At 36.8% G+C, this 18742-nt stretch overlaps 1 protein-coding gene across 2 annotated transcripts in view; it reads left to right on the forward strand.

The window, feature by feature from the left end:
- The window catches only part of RAB28 (RAB28, member RAS oncogene family), a 68554-nt gene that overhangs the window by 37266 nt on the left and 12546 nt on the right, over nt 1–18742 (forward strand). The gene's annotated exons all lie outside the window — the stretch shown is intronic.

Below are 18742 nucleotides of genomic sequence, written 5' to 3' on the forward strand. Positions count from 1 at the left end.
TTTCATATTTGTTATGAGTGCTTTATTTCTTATCCTTGAGTCTCTTACATGTGGGTAGACAAGGGAGGCAAACAGATGACTGCATCACTAAAATTTTCCACCTGCTTCCCTCTATTAGGCTCTGCTGTTGAAGCTGGATTACATCTCTTTTTTTTTTTTTTTTTTTTTTTGCGCACTTCTTTATCCCCTCTACTTTCTTTATGCCTAGCCCCTTGTGCGCTTGGTGCAAAAGAAATGCTCTTAATGTTGTTGGTTTTCTTTTCTGCTCAGAGATGGTCTGGGAGTGCTGCTTTATCAGCCTGATATGGACACCAGGTTTTTGCTCTTTCTTTTTTTTTTTTTAAATAATTATGTTTTGAGAAGTGTGGCCTACTTTGCATGCTTTTTTAGCATATTAGGCATCTTATAAAAATTCTAGCAGCTTCGCTGGCTGAATAAACTTGATGGATGAACTACTAAGCTCTTTTGGTTTAAATAGTAGCTGTACTAGTGCATTGGAAAAGATTACTTTTGGAGCTGCTACAGTCTACAGGGTATATAATCCATGTGGATTAATGTGGCATTTCCTTCATAATCCTATGAATTTTCTGCCTTAAAAATACTTTTATGTTTTTCCTAAGAGTTTTAGTAGAAAAGACCCTTTAAATATGTGGCGATATCTAGAATTATTATATTGTCATTGTGTGCTTTTGTACTCAATGTGTACAAGTAGAAATAAACTGTTGCATTTTTGTTTTTTCTTTCTGTGTTTTTTTTGTTTGTTTGAATTTAGTATGTAGTGCTACATTTGGTGTATTAAGTAATTAGGCCAAGAGGGCAGAATTTTTGTGAATATGCTGATGCTTAAAAATGTAGACTCCTGTCTGGTGGGATTTTCAAATGTGGTTAATCCATTGCTTAGTTGCTTTGGTACTTTAAAAAGTCCCCCTAGGAATGCCTGCTTGTACCTTTCAGTATCTCAGTACTGTTACAAATTTGATTCTAAATGTTTAATTGTTCCAAGAAGATATCTCAATGCAGAGGAATTTAAATTCTTTTGAGAACCAAGACAGTGTATTGCAATATTAGTGAGCTAGTTCTGAGTTCTGTGTCTGAGTTTTCTGAGTTCCAAATGCATTTGGGAATATAGAATCATTAAGGTTGGAAAAGACCTCTTGGATCATCAAATCCAACTGTCAACCCAACGCTACCATGTCTCTTAAACCATGCCCTGAAGTGCCATGTCTACACATCTTTTAAATACCTCCACCACCTCTCTGGGCAGCCTGTTCCAATGCCTGACCACTCTCTCAGTAAAGAAATTCTTCCTAATATCCAAGGTAAACCTCCCCTGATGCAGTTTGAGGCCATTTCCTCTCGTCCTGTCACTTGTTACTAGGGAGAAGAGTCCAACCCCCACCTCGCTACAACTTCCTTTCAGGTAGTTGTAGAGAGAAATAAGGTCTCCCCTGACAGACCTTATTGAAACCTGTAAAACCACTTCACTCTGGAATTAATTTTAGGCTTGTTCTGAGGGAAGGGCATGGTAGATAGCCAAATTCTATTATCTTTTCAAAATACAATTTAATTTAATTTTGGAAAACATTTCTGAAGAAACATAGAGTTAAATTCCTGTTAGCTAATAAAGTCGCTTAAGTGTGGTGAACACTTAGTTTTGTGAAACTTATTTTGTGTGTTTACTCTACCTCACTTCTTGTTCTGGAATTCTTTTCCCTAGTATCAGCACAGCTGCATCATCCATTTCCACGGTCCTTTTAACCTCCACTTTTAATTAAAAAAAAATTAAATCAGATGCTGTTTAAAGCTTCCCGTTTAGTTTTGGGAAAATAAAAGTTCACATCTAGCTTAGGCGTGTGTGTGAACAGCTGTTAAAAGCCACAAGCAAAACGATACTTATAAAAGTGGTGGGGGGAATTTTAAGAGCAAGCTGCCAGTTTGACTGTACTTTTCAATAGCTCTTCGCTTTCAGCCAAATGGTTTTAACAATAATTTTCTTTGAAAAAACCCTGTGTTTTATAGAAGCAGCAGCCCAAGCAGTTAGGCCAGCGGTAATAGGAGGCAACTTGCCATTTCTCTTTAACTTTTTATGAAAATTTTCTTTGAATCTGGGGAAATTGTTCATTAGAGAAGTTGGAGGGGCTGATGTCCACCCGTGCCCACCCACCATGTAGTTACATCTGTTCTCATCTGATTCTGATGAGGGATCTCATTTACTGAAATTCCCAAGTTCCAAGACTTAACATAGAAGGATAATACTTCCCTTGCACCATATTTTGCAAGCATTATAGTCCTGCTCATGACTTAAGCATTTTGAGGTAATCATAGGATTTCTTTTTTGAGTCTGAGTCACCAAATTTGACTAATTGGTTGGACAGAAACATGCAGAGAATTTATCAGATGTTGAATATTTAAAAGAAAGGGGAAAGATTTTGACCATTCCTTGTTCAGTCCACCTTCTGTAGTGTAAGGATCTCTCAGAGGGGGAAAAAAAAAGTTCCTTCAAGAACATTGTCTTTTACTGATGTGGAGGGCTAGAGTATAAAATGCTCTGTGACCTAATAACCACGTATATGTATCTCTGGAATTTGTTTGGGCAGTTTTCTTTGGGCCCTTCCATAAGCGAGACATCATTGCTGCAGCACCTTCCCAGATGTATGGTGGTGGTCTGTCTGAACAGGCATGACCAGTCCCACTGTGGTAGGGAGGACAGTAAATTTGTGTAGCTCCAGCTTATTGTGTCAGTGTGCACTAATACTCATTCAGAGCTTGCATCTGGATGTGGAATTATCTTCATCAAGTTTGGAAGCCTAGAAGGTATATGGCTGTAGCACTGGTCTGGGCTATGTGTGGCATATAGATATAACCTTGTACCTGTGAGTGGGACAGAACCAACTTTGCATGGTAACTTGTGCTGGTCCACTGAGCTGAGATGTCCCCTGAGCCCCACGTTCTAATTAAGTCTTTTGGCTTTTTTGGGGGGACAGCAGAATGATAATAATCATAATGACTTTTGAAGTTTCTTCAAAGCTGCAATTTTTTTAAAAATTGAGGTTGTTGAGGTGTCTGTTTAGCAGATTACAGCCTGTGTTAGCTGGTGCCATCACTAAAATGGTCTGTCTTGGTATTTGTTGCTTTGTTACACTTCTAACTGCTGTGCTGGGGTTTCCACACTTGTGTTATGCCTTCAGTATTGTGTTTTGCCCCCAACAGTGTAGCCTGCAGTGTACAGCCTGTTTCACATCTGAATGTCCAGTATGGCGTTCATTTGACACATCTCTCATGCAGTATGCCATGTTTTCTTTGCATGGGCAGCTAGCGATGAGTTAGGTAGCAATGTAAATTCTTTTAAAGTTATTTTGTCATTGGTTTCTGCTTATATACATATGTTATGAATTCCTGTTATTAGCAAGCAAGAACCAATCGAAGTGTCAATTACTTCCAATTTCTTGGATGTCTCATTTTTGTGTTGTTTAGTCAAGAGTTCCCTAAAAATTTCCCACTACCACTTCTGAAAGGGAAAGAAGAAACAAGCAGGACAAATGAAATTCCAGCTGAGTAATTTCCTTCCATCACAGTGAGTATCCCTGGTGCCAAACTGTAAAGCTTTCATAGGACTCTGTCTATGCTGGGATTAGAATTTTGGGTATAAATCACAGAATTATCCTCAAGATTTGGGAAAAGTTTAGGTGGTCCCAGCCTACACAGTGCATGTAAGAGGGCAATAATGATCAGAGGAAGAAAAAGCTTTTATATGAGGAGTGACAAAATAGGTGGAGTTCCGTAGCAGTAGGAGAAAGACAAACAGGCGTATAAAACCGTGAGAAGAGACTAGAGAACAATTATGTGGCATCTTTTCAATACAAACCCAAGGAAATCTCATGCCATTTTATTAAACAGCAAGCTTAAAATACACAGATGAAATGACTTTTTCACATTGTGAATAATTAAACTGTGGAAGTCCTATTCATTGACTGTTGCAGAAGCCAAAAGTGCACATGGGTTCAGAAAGGAACTGCAGAGATTTTTGAAGGGCTGGTCCACCAGTGACTATAAAACATTTCAGCTGTATTCCTAGCAACCTGGAGATGTAGTGTCAGGCTGAGGAATGCAGACTGCCTGAAAGTGAGGTGTGTATCAAGGAGTGATGATTGTAGTTGTAGTGTTTCTTGTTTTCCTTCCTCAAGTCCTGCTGTTGACTGCTCCTTGAGGTGGGTTATTGGCATGGGTTATACCAGACCTTCAAATATCAGATTTTTTAAAAAAACAAGTTCCTGACCTGGAGCTGTTACAACTTCTGCTCCCCTGTTCCACCCTCAGAAAAAAAAAAAAACCATAAGAGCGAACAAAACACCTCCCCTTGCCATTTTGCTGTCAGTGCCTTAGGTTGTGTAGCTGTATTTGGGTATTTGTAGCTGCTTGGTTGGAACAGTGCAGGTGAGAGAATGTGACCTGGATGCTGGTGGTTGCTCCACAGTCTCTCATTTATTTTTCAATACAACAGTCTTTGGGTAAAATAATTAAGAAATCTGTGGGACAGAGAAAAGCACTGAGTATCTGAGTAATCCCTAGTGATTAATTTTAGGCCCTCATACTGTTAAGACCCTATGCACTTCACAAATGCAGCTGTTAGTCACGCAGACTCTTCGAAAACCCCACTTCTTGCCTAGACTAAGTTAAAGAAGTTTGTTTTGCTGAAAAGTTCTGAAAATCTAACATGTTTAATCCATTTTTATAGATACATTTTAAATGGAAGCATGATGGTGACACTCTTGTTCGAAGAGTGCTCAATAATGGCCTAAATTAATGTTTAACCATTAACTAAAGTCTCTTTACTATCCTAATTCTGAAAACTTCACCCATGGAAATAATGCCTGCAGAAACTCCATGCCCTCTTAATGCATATTAGAGGAGGAGGAGTGTACTAAGTCACAAAGAAGAAAGGTCATCCTCAGGGCTGTGCTAAAATTTTAGTAGATAATATCTTGGGGCTATTTATGAGGGGCTTGTTAACTTCTTGACTCGTATTCTCCCTTTTCTTTTCAAATGTAGCAAAGGAAGTGCTACTTATCTTTGAGGACTCCTAACTATAAAAAGTAGAGTGGGTTTGTTTAACTGTTTGAGGTCATGACTGACCAAATGATTGGGGAAAATACAGTTTCAGCATCTAAATTTCTTTGTAAGTCAGGTGTAGCTGATTTCTCTAACTTCAGTAAAAATTGAATGAAGCTGAAACTTTTAAAATCATGTTTGGTTTTAGGGAGTTTTAGAAAAAAAGTGTTAAAGAGTTTACAAAAATAAGTCCCGGCTGAACCTTAACTTGCTTGCTTAGTAGTTTCAAATTAAAGTGAATCCTGACAAAAATTTTTAAGACTGCGTACACGTGTCCAAATTCAGCTGTTCAGTGTTGTCTTCCCCACACCACTCAGCCCAGCCTGGGGAGGTGGTTTTGCAGTTGACTTAACCCAGTTTTGCTTTTGTCAGCTGTAGTTGGTAGGAATGCACAGAGAGTTGGTTCAGTTCACTGATCCAACCTAAAGTGAACAGAACAATGGGAGGAGTTCTTGTTTGAATGAACTCATGGATTCTTTTTATTCTGCAGTGGTACTATCACATGAGAAGGTTTGGAAATGCTTGGCCAGCAGCACAGGGAAAGCCAGGGCCATCCATTTGATTTGCAATTATGTTAGCTTAAGCTGCTAAAGAAACTACCACTTTTCTAACTCTAGTTTCAGGCAGGCCCCTTCCACTGAACCACCTACTTTCTTAATGAAAGGTTTTGCCAGTGTAGGTTTTTTGTTTTGCTTTGTTTTTTGTGTGAGACAAGAAGAGGGAATTGGATTGCTCTGCACAGCCAGATGGCCAGGTTAGCTCTAAGAGTAGTATGGTCCCTGCTTTCTTAGATCTGTAACAATCAAATTATGTACAAACTAATTTTTTTTATTCCTTTGGGTCCTTTATGCATTATATAGCTTTTTAAGTCTTCGATGAAGTTGTTAATGATTTTTGTTCAGTCCCTCATATCTAGCTTGATGAGTTGGTTCCTCTTGCTCATTTGAGACTGGTCAATACTGTGAAGTTATGATATTAGTATATTCTGTCTTAGTGTGTCCACTATTTGATGTTTTTAATTTGTTTGGAAAAAGAGTAGATATAAATATTGTAGGAGAGTTTTTTTTGTAGCTTTTCCTCAGTATCAATTTTAGGCTTCTATTAAGTTAATGAAGTTTTGGACCAAAATGTTCACATTATGATAGAAATCTGTGTCAGGAAGAAACAAGCTGTGTGCCCGTTACACTTGGAGACAAGAACAGTTCTTCAATACAACGACGATTCGGTGGTTGATGTATTGATTGCAATTCAAGTTTTCCCCCCCCCCCCCCCGGGTGACTAGTTAGTGATAATGAAATAGGTGAGTTGGCAAATGTGAGAGAGTTTTGTACTGTCCCACTTCTGCTGTCTGGTTTGAAGTCATCATGTTGTTGAAATATAGTTTGAATTCAGTTCTGTGTAGTCTTCGAAATGCTGTGGCTCAATTTAAGAAATAGCTGATAAATTCACTATCAGTGATCTGAATATGTTTGGTAGTTAATCAAAGTATGTTATATTTCTTTACTAAGCAGTTGTACCTTTTTCTTGTAAAAAGTAATTTAATATAAAGTTGAGTTGTACTATTAATTTTTTAACTGCTAGTTGAAAACAGTTTGGCTTGGTAATAATTAATTACAAAAGCTTCCAAATGGAAGAAAAACTGGGCTGCTGTCAAACAGGATTTGATACACATGGAACAGTTAAGCAGTAATAAATTGCCTAGTAACTGAGTAATTTCACTCAGATATGTGCCAATCTTGCCTCTAAGTTGAAAAAAGTTTGGAAGGACTGATGTTTGAAATTGCTTAATGCTGGAGGTTTATTGTAATAACAGTAATACTGACTTGGCCTGATCTTTGAACATTTAAGGCTTGTTTTTATATCCCAGTGAATGATTCCATGTTCATTTATCATTTTTGTTGTGGGAGAGCTCCCAGAGGGGTATGTAGGAGAAGTACTGAGTGTCTCCAACTCTTTATTACATTTGCTGGAAGCAACAGTGGAATTAGGCATGGAAGGGCCCTGGAGCTGACTTGGGTTGGCTGTGTTAGGAGCAAGTAATTCAGAGTATTGGATAAAAGCATCACACTTGAGAGGATAGCCAGTTTTTTAACATGGCTGTTTGGTGTGAAATCAACAGAAGGATACCTGTGGAAAGTCTGTATAGATTGATGCAGCAGCAGCCATCAAGAATGCTGGAGTGGGTCTTGTGAGGAAGTGTTATTAGGTAAATGCTTTTTATAGGAAGAGTTTTTGTATTAATAGTTCATTTCCGTGACTTCATGAAATATATTACTCTGAGATATGTTCCTACGCATTATTTTGAGAACACTGTTTTAGGAACTGGTATGTAAGGATAAAGCTTTTCACTTGATGTTATACTATGTCCGGATTTACTATTTTTGGAAGAAATTACTTGTACAACTGTATCTAGTTTACAAGGCACTGTAGAATGTTTGAATTATAGGCAGAACTGCAAACATGGCTAACATTTGGTTGGGGTTTGGCGGGGGAAGGTAGGTGGAGTTTTTTGTATTCTGTCTGTAACTACAGGCTGCATCTAATCTCTTAATAAGGAGATATCTGCCTTTAATAACGTGAAAAATTTAGGTTTTCATATGCAGTAGTGAGACTGACTTTGTAGCTTGCCTGCCCTTTTGAATTCTGGTACAGAATTCAGCCCTTCTGAGCTCACTGAGGCTGCAGTTCCGCACTCGGTTGTTTTTGTGGTGAGGCTGGTTTACAGCTTGAAGTTAGCACCACTGTGCCACGGGAAATCGGTTCTGTGACTTGATCTGGGTTAAAGAGAACATTGCAAATAGAAATGGCTATTTTTAACATGGATCAGGTCATTGAGCTTCATAAGCTCATACGAGTTGCATGGCCTTCTAAGTAGGTGAGGAGAGAATAGCACACTGTCACATGAGGGTGGGAATGAACAACAAGGAGTGGGACAGGTTGGTGAGATTCTCCAAGCTTTGGTACTGGTGATACCAGCTCTTGAAACTGTGGCCAGAAAGTCTTGCTGTTGACTGCAAAAGGAGACAGTTGTGAGTGACTGAAGGTAGGACCTAAGAAATGTTGTATGAGTTTTCATTAAGATCCCAAGAACCTTGAGTTGATGAAATTATGATGAGCATTATATTTAGCCCGTCAATCCACTAAATCTTTGTGAATTTTAGAACGATAAATCATTTAGTAGTGTTCTTAGTATTTAACTGAAGATGACTATACCTTGCCCTGGAATTGATAAATTCAGTGGTGATGGAACAGATACATCAAAATTAGAGAAAAAGTTTGAGGTGAAGAGAAGCTGATCCATCCATAGCTTGCAGTTATATTGGACTAGCACCATCTTCTGAATGTTTAGTACATTACAGCTTTACGTCTTCGCTAAGGTATTAATGTTTAAAAAAAATATTCACTCAACTTTGAATTTTAGTAATCACAGTACTGTAATATCTTTTTTACACTCTATTGAGCTTATTAAACTGTTAAATGAAAAGAAAACAAGGACTATCTATAATTGAATTTGTGAGAAATTAAGATTTTTTTTTACACTTTTAAAATCTCTGTCCTAAAAAGTAGATTTAATATTACAAGGAGGGAAATTTTGTGGGGAAAAAAAGCTATTTGAAGTCCAGCAGTTTGACACTAGTAACTCAGCTAAATAAATCAAGTTAAGCAGTTTTTTACGTTATTTCAGTAATCCTAATAAAAATCATTTCATGTTGAATCAAAGAAGGGTCCATTACTATTTTGCCATCAGCAAGTTTTGTTTCAGAGTGCTTGGGCAGTCATTAAAGTTTGATAAAAGGAAGTTTGGAAATGACTGTCAAAACTGGTAATGTGTTATCTAAAGAAAAATGTTTTTTTGGAAGTTAGGCTCATAGAAATTAATTTGTCCAGAGGGGTTCATATGAACATTTTAAAATGCATATATTGCAGTCATTGTAGTGTTAAAAATAGACAGATTCATAACCTTGTCATTTCTCATGTGCTGCTCTGTAAAAGGTAGTGTTATATTGGTGAGAGAAAATGTAGATTCTAAATGGTTAACTTTTTTCTTGTTAGCGTCCCTAAAACATTGGCAATTAGAAAATGACATATCACTTAAAACTCCATTTTTTGTGTGGTGTTTGTGAAGGATGCTGGATCCAAAAAGTGAAATACTGTATTTATTACTGGTTGAAACTTTTAAGAATGTGAGAAGAAATGCTGCAGCTAGAGTTGCAGAGATACAAAGTAATTACTACATATTTTTATATTGTGTTGCATTTGAGTTACTTAATTAACGGAATCGCCATTTCTCCAAGATGGTCACCCTGGTGCTATTACAGTATCATTTATAATTTCATTGTCTAATGCCAATGCGTGTGCCTCTGGGGATGGAATTCCAGCTGCTGTTCAGCATCCTGGATTATGGTTTGTGTGAGTACAGGTGAGTTTGTTTTGTTTTGCCTTCTCGGTGTCGTTAAAAAAATAAGCCTTTCCCGACTGCGTTCATGTGCTTGCTGGTCACTGTGACTGCCCAGTGATTTTTATAATTGAATTAATATAGCAAGAAAAATCCAGCTGGGGGGGTTGTTCTTCTGTCCCAGCCATTTTCTCATTTCTCCCTGTCTCCAAGAAATAGCTATTTATAAAGATGTTTGAGTCCAAATTGACAGCTTTACCTTAATAAGGAAGTAAAAGTAATGGCTATCAAATTTCTCATTGGCAGAAAGATTAGGAAGCCTGAACACAAGTGCTAAAGAAGATGAAAGATGATTGCACAAAGCAATAAGTTCATGGTTCAGTGAATCTTTGTGTGATCTTAAGCAGGGCGTTAAAGTTATCTTTTCATACATGTTTTATTTTTCCATTTGTGAAAATAAGAATAGTATTTGCCTAATCTACTGGGAAGAGAATCAGTCAGCAAATGATGTATTAGTAATTGCAAAATGCTTATAAACTGGCAATAAGGGCTATGTAAGAATCTGACTGGTTAAAAAACAGTGAACAAACTGTCTTCTTCCCAGGAGGAGCTTGTAACCTTAGGACACATTTATTTGTGTAAAGTAAAAACTAATTAACCAAAGGCGTGAAGTTAGACAACGTCAAAGTCCTGTGAGGAGATGCTTTTGGGAGAGGGTGCATTAATGCACTTGCTGAAGCTGGACTGTTCACTCTCCATTCCAGTATGCACAAAAGGATTTCGTGTGTTTCATTCACACTCCCACTTGGTTGGTTAAGCTTACCCTAAGGGCGTGTTTATTTAGGTCTGTACACTGCAGACAGTAAACAGAGATATGTAGTAAAGTCATCTACACAGAGGTCTGTACTGACACATCTGAACTTCTTGTGCTCAGGTTAATGCATTTCAAGTTAACTTGGTCATCTCTCTGCTATGCCACTGTCTGCCGTCTAGGTATATCTTCAATATACTCAGTCACTTGAGTTGCAGGGTGGGGACATGGCAGTCAACACATGGCTCACTCTCCTCTTTTGCTTTCTCTCTGTCCTTATGAGACCCTTTTGAAAAGGCAAAAAAAAGGCAGAATTGTTCCAATGATGTTTTAATCCTAAGATAAATCTACAAGGTGACTTGTGTATTTGTTTAATAATATCATCTTTTTTTGAATACTTGTTTCCAGAAATGTCTGCGTTAGGGGTAGGGGTGAGAAATAAAGGTACCTGACAGAAGGGATCAGATTCTGTCAGTGTAATCTTAGGATGTTCAGTCAAATGATAAATGGTTGCAAGAATTTCTTTCAATAATTTATTGAAAAATGAAAATGGGAAGTGTCTAGCTGAGGAAAAAATATTCTTATTTTCTCTTTAACTGTGTCTCTTCAAGCTGTGTAAGCCAGTCATCTGTCATCTTAGTTTTGAAAAGAAACTTGGATGTATTATTTTTTTCTTCATAAGAAATTTTACTTTGGTATGAAGAGATGCCTGCTGTTTGTATTTGCAAATGTTAAAATACCTTCTTAAAAACGACCTGTCATCTACCAAACGTTGTACATGCTTGTTATTAGGTGAGAATCCTGTCACAGTATGTTCTCTATAGTTAGCTGCGCTTGGTGTGCTGAGATGGAGATGTTTACTTCTGGCTGCTCTTCTTGCTTTTTATTGAAACCTCTTTTAAATCTTGGGAATGTTAACCTTATTAACCTTTTTTCTTCAAAAGATGCACAAGAACCACTATGTTTTATAGCTTTAGAAAAAACGCTGTAATCCTTTATTATTTAACAGTATTTGAAAGTCTCATTTAATATGGGATGTTTTCATGCAGAAAACTTAATATAAAGACTACAGCTACTTCCATAAATACAAATCAAAGAGAACTTGTAATGCTAAATACATTCTTGTTGTTTCCTGGGTTAGAACAAGCTATTAGCATCATCAGCCTGATTTTATTGTGTGAAGTGGCCTTATTCTAGGAAGCTCATCACAGATTTGGTTCTTTGCATGTCATTCTTGGAGAGGAAAGAGAATTCCACGTGGGCTTTGTACAAGTAAGTGGAGGCCCATAAAGGAGGTATGCATAAAACCAGGCAAACCTCACTTCACAGGCAAGACACCTTTCTTTTTTTAACTGGAGGCCTAGGAATTGCTCACCTCTCATTTCCCATATCAGGCATACATTTTCTTGTCTTGTATCTGTAGGAATTTGTCCTTCAGTTTAGAAGGAGCTCAGTTCATAGATTTAGCATTTAGAATGTTATATTTTTCTTTAAAAATTGACAAGCATATATACTGATAATTCAAATTTTTTTAGAGGAGGAAGTGTTAAAATAGTTTGTATAAATTACAAGAGTTTTTAAGCTATCAGGGTGTTTTTGCTTTCTGAAACCAGTAATTTCCTGTTGTAGCTGGAAATGTTAAGTATAGTTTTTTAAGTATTAAGTGCAGCACCAGCTATTACTATTCAGCCTTAGCAAGTCTTCTAATACGGTGTTTGATTTGTTACTAGGTCCTCATAGGGAAGCATCAGCAGTAGAGTGTACATGACAGTGAGAAAGTAAACACATGCTTGCAATCAAATTAATGTATTTCATCTGTCTTCAACTAATAACAATCTGTCATGCTATCTATCTGAGAAGGGGCATAAACAGTTTATTTTGTGTTTGGAATAACTTCCTGGAGGTAGTTAATGTGACATGTAGTTTGTCTGACATGAGTATAACCAGATCAACACTCTAGATGTTTTCTTGATAACCTAAAAAAATTACTGAGAAAATCTGTACTGGAACTATATTTATATTTCATTCTGAGCTTCCTTAAAACAGAGTAGTGGCATAGTTTTCAGGACTTCTATGAAAGAGTTTTCTTGGCAGTTATACAATTTCAGTGTGAGAAAAAGATTGAAAGTATTAATAAAAATTTACCTATAAGAAGCTGCAGATTGCACTCCAACATTCAGGTTTGAATATTCGAGATGTGCTGTAGTAATTTAAAAGTACCAAATGAAAATGGATTTTTTTAAAAGCTAGGTAATGCACAAGGTCTGATAGTACTGCAGACTTGGTACAATTTGTTGTCATATTAATTTGTTATTATTTCTGCATAATTCTGGTTATGTTATTATATAATATAACAATTATTATCAATAACAGATATTTGTTAGATCAGATGTATTTTTAGTTTGCACAGAAAGAACCTTTGTGCTTAATTAGAAAATGAAAGTGCACTTGCTTGAAGTTGTAAGTAACCCATTCAAATATACTTTAAAAACTAAGGCATAATGAAATAGCTCTGTCTTTTAGTGGGAAAGCAGTAGGTTACTGGTAAGCTGAGCAATAAAAAGTTAGGGAGGGTTTTTTGTTGCTTTTTTTTCTATCTTCTTGAGAGTGATGGCAGAATTAGAATTAAAGCTGGCTGATATTGCTTATGGCAGAAGAGGCCTGAGAGGGGTTCCTTGTGGCCAGAGCTGTGGGACTTGCCAGGCTACGCTCTGCCGAGGTGCTGTGGGCAGAGGTCTGATAAGCTGGGCAGAGAATCCTGTTACTGAGAATGCTGCTCCCAGTATTCATGACTTCTGTTTTATTCTTTATAATAGTGGATATTTGGGCATATCTTAGAGAAATGCTATTTTTGTTCCCTTTTTCATGCAGTTTTGCTTATGCATGGGAGAAGCAGAAACTTCACACTCTGAAATTAAACTGGCTGCACTTGCTGAGCAGTGTATACTGCATGAAGATATTACTGTATAACAGTATTGCCTTCATCACTCTGTTAGGTTTTCAGGCGCTCAGACTAGGTTTGTTCTTAAGAAATCAGTCTGGAATAATACAAAAAAATAGGATGAAAAAGAGATCATCATATACAGCCCCCTTTTTTTTGACCCTGGAGTATTTTCAGAAGAGAAAATATGTACATAATTTTAAGCACATGTAAATCAAATTAATAAATTATTAAAGCATTTTACTTGTCATGTCTGTGTGGGCTAATCATGATAGCTCATTATTTAAACATTATGTAATTGTATACCTTGTGTGAACAGCTGCAAATACTTTGCAGAAAGATTTATATTTCTTTTTTCACAGCATACTATAAAAGAATATATTTTTGTGCAGTACCGTAGATTAATATAGATGCTTACTTATAACTTTAAAACTATCCTTGATTATATTGAAATATAAGATAGTTATAATATGCATGATAACTACAAAACTAGATAGTTGTAAATTCATGTATGTGTTAATGCCAATTTTAATAGCAAATACTGTCATTATCAATAAAAGTTTTAGCTTAAACAGGAGAACAGCCCCTTTGTTACAGATTCCCTTGCAGTTACTACAATTGCAAGCTTTGAAAGTGAAAGTCGGTCAGGTTTGGGTGGAGAGGCATCCCTTTACTGAAATTCTCTGAACTGTCTCTTTTAGGTTTCTTTTGATACATATGGCTTAGAAAATGGCTAGGTTAGTTATCACTGGTATAATAATCTAAAATGACTGTATAGTGCCTTATAGTTTACAAGTGTAATCTCATGATCCAGGAGGAATGCCAACAAACTATTAAACATTCAGACTTGCTCAACATGCATTATGCATGCCACTCAGCTGTTTATGCCATTTTGAACAAGTACTGCCGCTATTTTTTCAGCTGCCTGGAAGTACCTGTACTAGTCATAGATTTGTGTTTCTTCCAGAATTATCTGAAAGGAAGATTCATGCAAAATGAATGTTCTCTGACTTTAAAAGACTGTAGCTTTACATGGTGTTCTTCTCTAGTGATGTTATGAAAGAAGGCACTGGCAACCCTGTGGGAAAGGGAGCTAAATAGCATGAGTAGCAGCCTTTACATTCTGCATAAAATGATGTTATGTTGTCTTTTTAGAGTATGTGCATTTATTGGCTTGAGTGACAATATTTAAATGAAAATACACTGTTGCTACATTTTTTGCATTTTGAAAGATTGTAAAATCAGAACATTTGTCGTTCTTCTAACTCTTGATATGTATTTTAAAACACTTACTGGCTTCATGTTTGTACCAGTTTTATTACTCTGGTAAATTGTTCCATATGTAATTAATCATGTATTTTATTTTAATTATGTAACTAATTTTAAGACAATACAGCCGTGGGATTTGGTATCACACTTTATTCCTTGAAGCAAACTCTGGCGAACTGATTATATTTGTTCTAATTCATTTCAGTGAAGCAGGTGAACTAACATAGTGTCTGAGCTGCTTGACTATTGGTTTTCCACACACGTACGGTGTAATGGAATGGAAACGCTCATCTGTCCCTGCACAGTGATGCTGCATGGCTTGTTGCAAGCCTTTTTTTATCTTAAAGGAATGGTACATATATCTAAATAGTGTAGAGGGACAAATACAGTGTTAATTCACTTACCATTAGTGGTTTCAGGGTCTCAAGTCAAAAATAGCAGAATTATTCAATCAAGACTGAATTGCTGTTGGATGGCTGTGTGTGGGTAGACCGTAAGCACCCATTTGTGTTTTATCTAGCGCTATCTAGTGTTCTTCTATTCCCTTGGTACTACCCAATAAAACACAATTTCAGTGACTGACTCTTAATTTCTAAAGTAATACAGAGATTTGACGTTGAATAACTATTTATACTGTCTGAAGTGTTTTCTCAGAATTTTTTTATCATTTGATATCTAGTCTTGTAGACAATCATTTAAAATACAATTTCCTTTTCCATTTTGAGTTAACACTGTCTATCAGCTTTTCACTGCAAACAAGTGATGTACATCAGCAATTCAAATGATAATGAAAATGTTGTTAGAATAAATGACCTGAAGATGTGATCTAATCAAATCTTGGTGGTCCTAACTTAAAACGACTCTTTTGTCCTTGTCGTCTTTGAAATGTCACTTGCTCTTCACAGAGGTGACCATGATGGTGTTTACATCTTTTTTGCTTAGATAGATTCTGCAGTTTTCTTCTTACCTGTCTTTTCTCTCACATCTTCAGGAATGCCTTGGAGTATATTTGGGATTTCTACAGGAGTTTCATACTTGTCTCCTAGACTCTGTTTTCTTTTTCACCTCACTAGATCTCTGTTTAGTCTCACCTAGAAATCAAATTTGAACTCTCCAGAGTTCATTAGAGGCGAGTCTTTTAGCAGGCCTTACCTGCTTTTGCTACAGCAGACACTGATCTATGCTGGTTTCATCTGCGAGGGGAGTTTTTTCACTTGGATCTGTCTGGCTTGGTGAAAGTCATGTCTGAATTCCTGAAGTTCCTCATATATTTTTGTTGTGCCAGGTTCTGTATGGGATACCAGTACATACAAACGCATACAGATCTGTTAGTTATGGAGCAGCACTTTATGTTGCTAACTTTAATGAAATGACTCTTCACACCAGACAGGCTTAAAGGTGAATGTTTGGTTTGATTCCAGAGAAACAAAAGGCTGAGCTCTTGGCTAGTTAGTTAGAAACAGAGTTGTGGAAGAAGACAGCTAAGACAATGGAGATAATTTTGGAGAATATCTGGCAACTGTGGGTGTTTTTGTGTGTGTTACACGAGCTTTTTAGTGTGTTGTTCAGGCATAAAAATGAGCAAAGGGCAGCAGCCCATATTGTGAATGCTTTTTTCCTCAGAAAGGGACTTCAAAATTACTTTGGGGGCTGATGAGCCCCTTTTTCATTCCTCATCAGGCCAGTCTGGGAAACAATACTATGACCTCTCTCTCTCTCTCTCTCTCTCTCTCTGTCTCTCTCTCTCTCTCTCTCCCCCTCTCTCTCTCCCCCTCTCCCTCTCCCCCTCTCCCTCTCCCTCTCCCCCTCCCCCTCCCCCTCCCCCATTGCTCATGATGTTCTCCTGATGTCAGTTTTTACCTGGTTTATTTACGTATTCCATTTAATGCAGATATACGAAGTGGTTCCTGTATAGTCAGGGAATTAGCAATGTTCTTGTACTCCTTTGACGTTTTAACTATTGCTTTGCTAACTTCTACTTCAACTGCTGTTCCTGTTGGTCCCATTTTTAAGACTTAGAATTTTAGAAGTGGTAGATCAAAGAAATGCTCTCGCTGCTTTCTGTAAAATTTACACATCTCGGGGTTGCTTTAGCTTTTCGTGGTCAGAAACCATAATTTATTAATGGAGATAGAAGAGTTTGTATCCAAGCATTTAATCCAACGTACTGGTTTGTAACACTTGTGTGCTTTAGAGATTCACTGTTTGCAAATAGTTAAATCTCTCCACTTTTCAAACTAAAATCCCTGTGTCTCCTTTAGACATCCCATTGTGAATTTCTAGCCATCAATTTACATTCTACTTGGTAAAAATGGACCTATTAATTTTCCCCTGCTGTTGTCTTTGTCATTCACTTCAGATGAGGAGGATAACTGTACCATCTGGTGTGTAAACTTCGCTTTGGGCCTTTCTCTAAATGTTTGTGTTTGATGTGTGTCCAAATCTTCAGATTCTTTCTTTGAGACCTTTGTTAGATATGGCCTATTATAACCATTACCACAGTTAAAATGTTCTTATTTTGCATCTTAATTTCAGTAATTCCTTTTTCTTGGCCAGTGAAATGTTATCTAGTAATTTAGAATATTCTGCAAGATCATTTTCCTGCTTTGTAAAATCAAACTGTATTTATGTATCTGATTCTCTTTCTTTCTGTCCAAAACTTATTTGTCTTTGCCTTTAAGCTTTTCATGGCTTAAGTGCATTCTAGTATCATCCTTCATCCCAAGATATCTATTCCTGCTGTTAATTGGCTCATCAAACCAGCCCACGTTGGCCAGCTGTTAGTTTTCTTACTATAAAGTCACTGCATTCCTTATAAACATCTTTTTAGAAAATCATTTTTCTTCTCCAAATCCCTCCTTAAAGTCTTTTTGCTATGATGTCTAAATAAAATCTGGACAAGACTTATCTCCTGGTGTGCTAAGAATTCTGCCTGTCGAGCTGACCAACATCAGACATTCAAGAAAGAGCACTGGTGGGTAACTATTTGCTGTATTTTAGCTGATCTTTAGTAGCTGTCTATGATTGCCCTTAGCCTGTGGCAATGCGAAGTAATTTGAGTTAGCATAGTCGTCTTTCATTGACTGCTAACTGCAACTTTTTATAGTTAAATATTTATTAACGCTTGAAACCCTTTTCTTGTACTAGAACTGTGCCCTCTTTCTTTGAGAGCTGATGTAACATGAATTGCCTTGCATTTACTGTGGGCTGAGAGTGTGCACATGGACAGTTACCTGGCAGTTATCTGGCATAACAGTAACCATACAGTTCACAGCAGACTGCCTATAATTCAGAAGGCACAAGGTGAAATACTTGTAAGTGGGGAGAGGGACTGAGAACTACACAAAATTCAGAAACATAATTTCACCTTGATTTTCACTTCCGGTCTGTTAGATTTTAGGATCTTGTGTGCTTTTAATTTCTCTACTGTAGTAAAGTATCTGCTTCACCAACCATGTACTATTCCTGATGTTTCTTCAAATAGAAGATAGGAAGCATTTGAGGATATGATTTCCAATATGGCCGTGGCTTTTTCTTCCTGAAAGTTCATCAGTCTTTTGGCATGCTGTTGTGTTCTTCTACTCCCTATTCTCCCCTTCCTGGAAAAGAGAGTTTGAGAGAGATTGTAACTTGTGAGCTTGTCTTCACAGACTTATGTAAGCATGTCTTGGTATTTTTGAGGGATACAGTGTAAATTCTATCTATCTATTTATTTTTATTGTAATCGTGTGTAGATTTTTGGAGTTCAGGTATAGTTGAAGAAATACAGTGAGTGAAGTTTAGAGGTAGGGTTAAGGTTGCTTTAAAAGCTCTTCAAATAGAAATAAAGATAATATGTATTTATTTTTCCCAAAAGAGTAATGTCACTGCTGTTTTCCAAGCTGTACTTAAAGCTAATATGTGAAGAGTGAAAATAATAGTTAATAATTATATGGTTTGGGCAGTAGGCTGTATTTTATTCTTAAAGCCTTTCAACAGAGGCTGTCTTCTGGTAGGTGTTTTTCAGAGAAAAGAGTTAAGTTGCTGTTACGTAGACTGCATCAGTTTTTAACAAAATTCATATTAACTTTGGGTTTTATATTAGTAAATGTATTTGTTCTTCCTATTTTTTATGAAACTATATATTTTACTTTTAGTGTTATGGAAAACTGTATTACAAACCTTAGTGTTAATAGCTTAGTATTTTAGTCCTTCACAAATTAATGCCTGTGGTAAC

The sequence above is a fragment of the Phalacrocorax aristotelis genome, chromosome 4, assembly GCF_949628215.1.
Source record: "Phalacrocorax aristotelis chromosome 4, bGulAri2.1, whole genome shotgun sequence".
Lineage (NCBI taxonomy): Eukaryota > Metazoa > Chordata > Aves > Suliformes > Phalacrocoracidae > Phalacrocorax > Phalacrocorax aristotelis.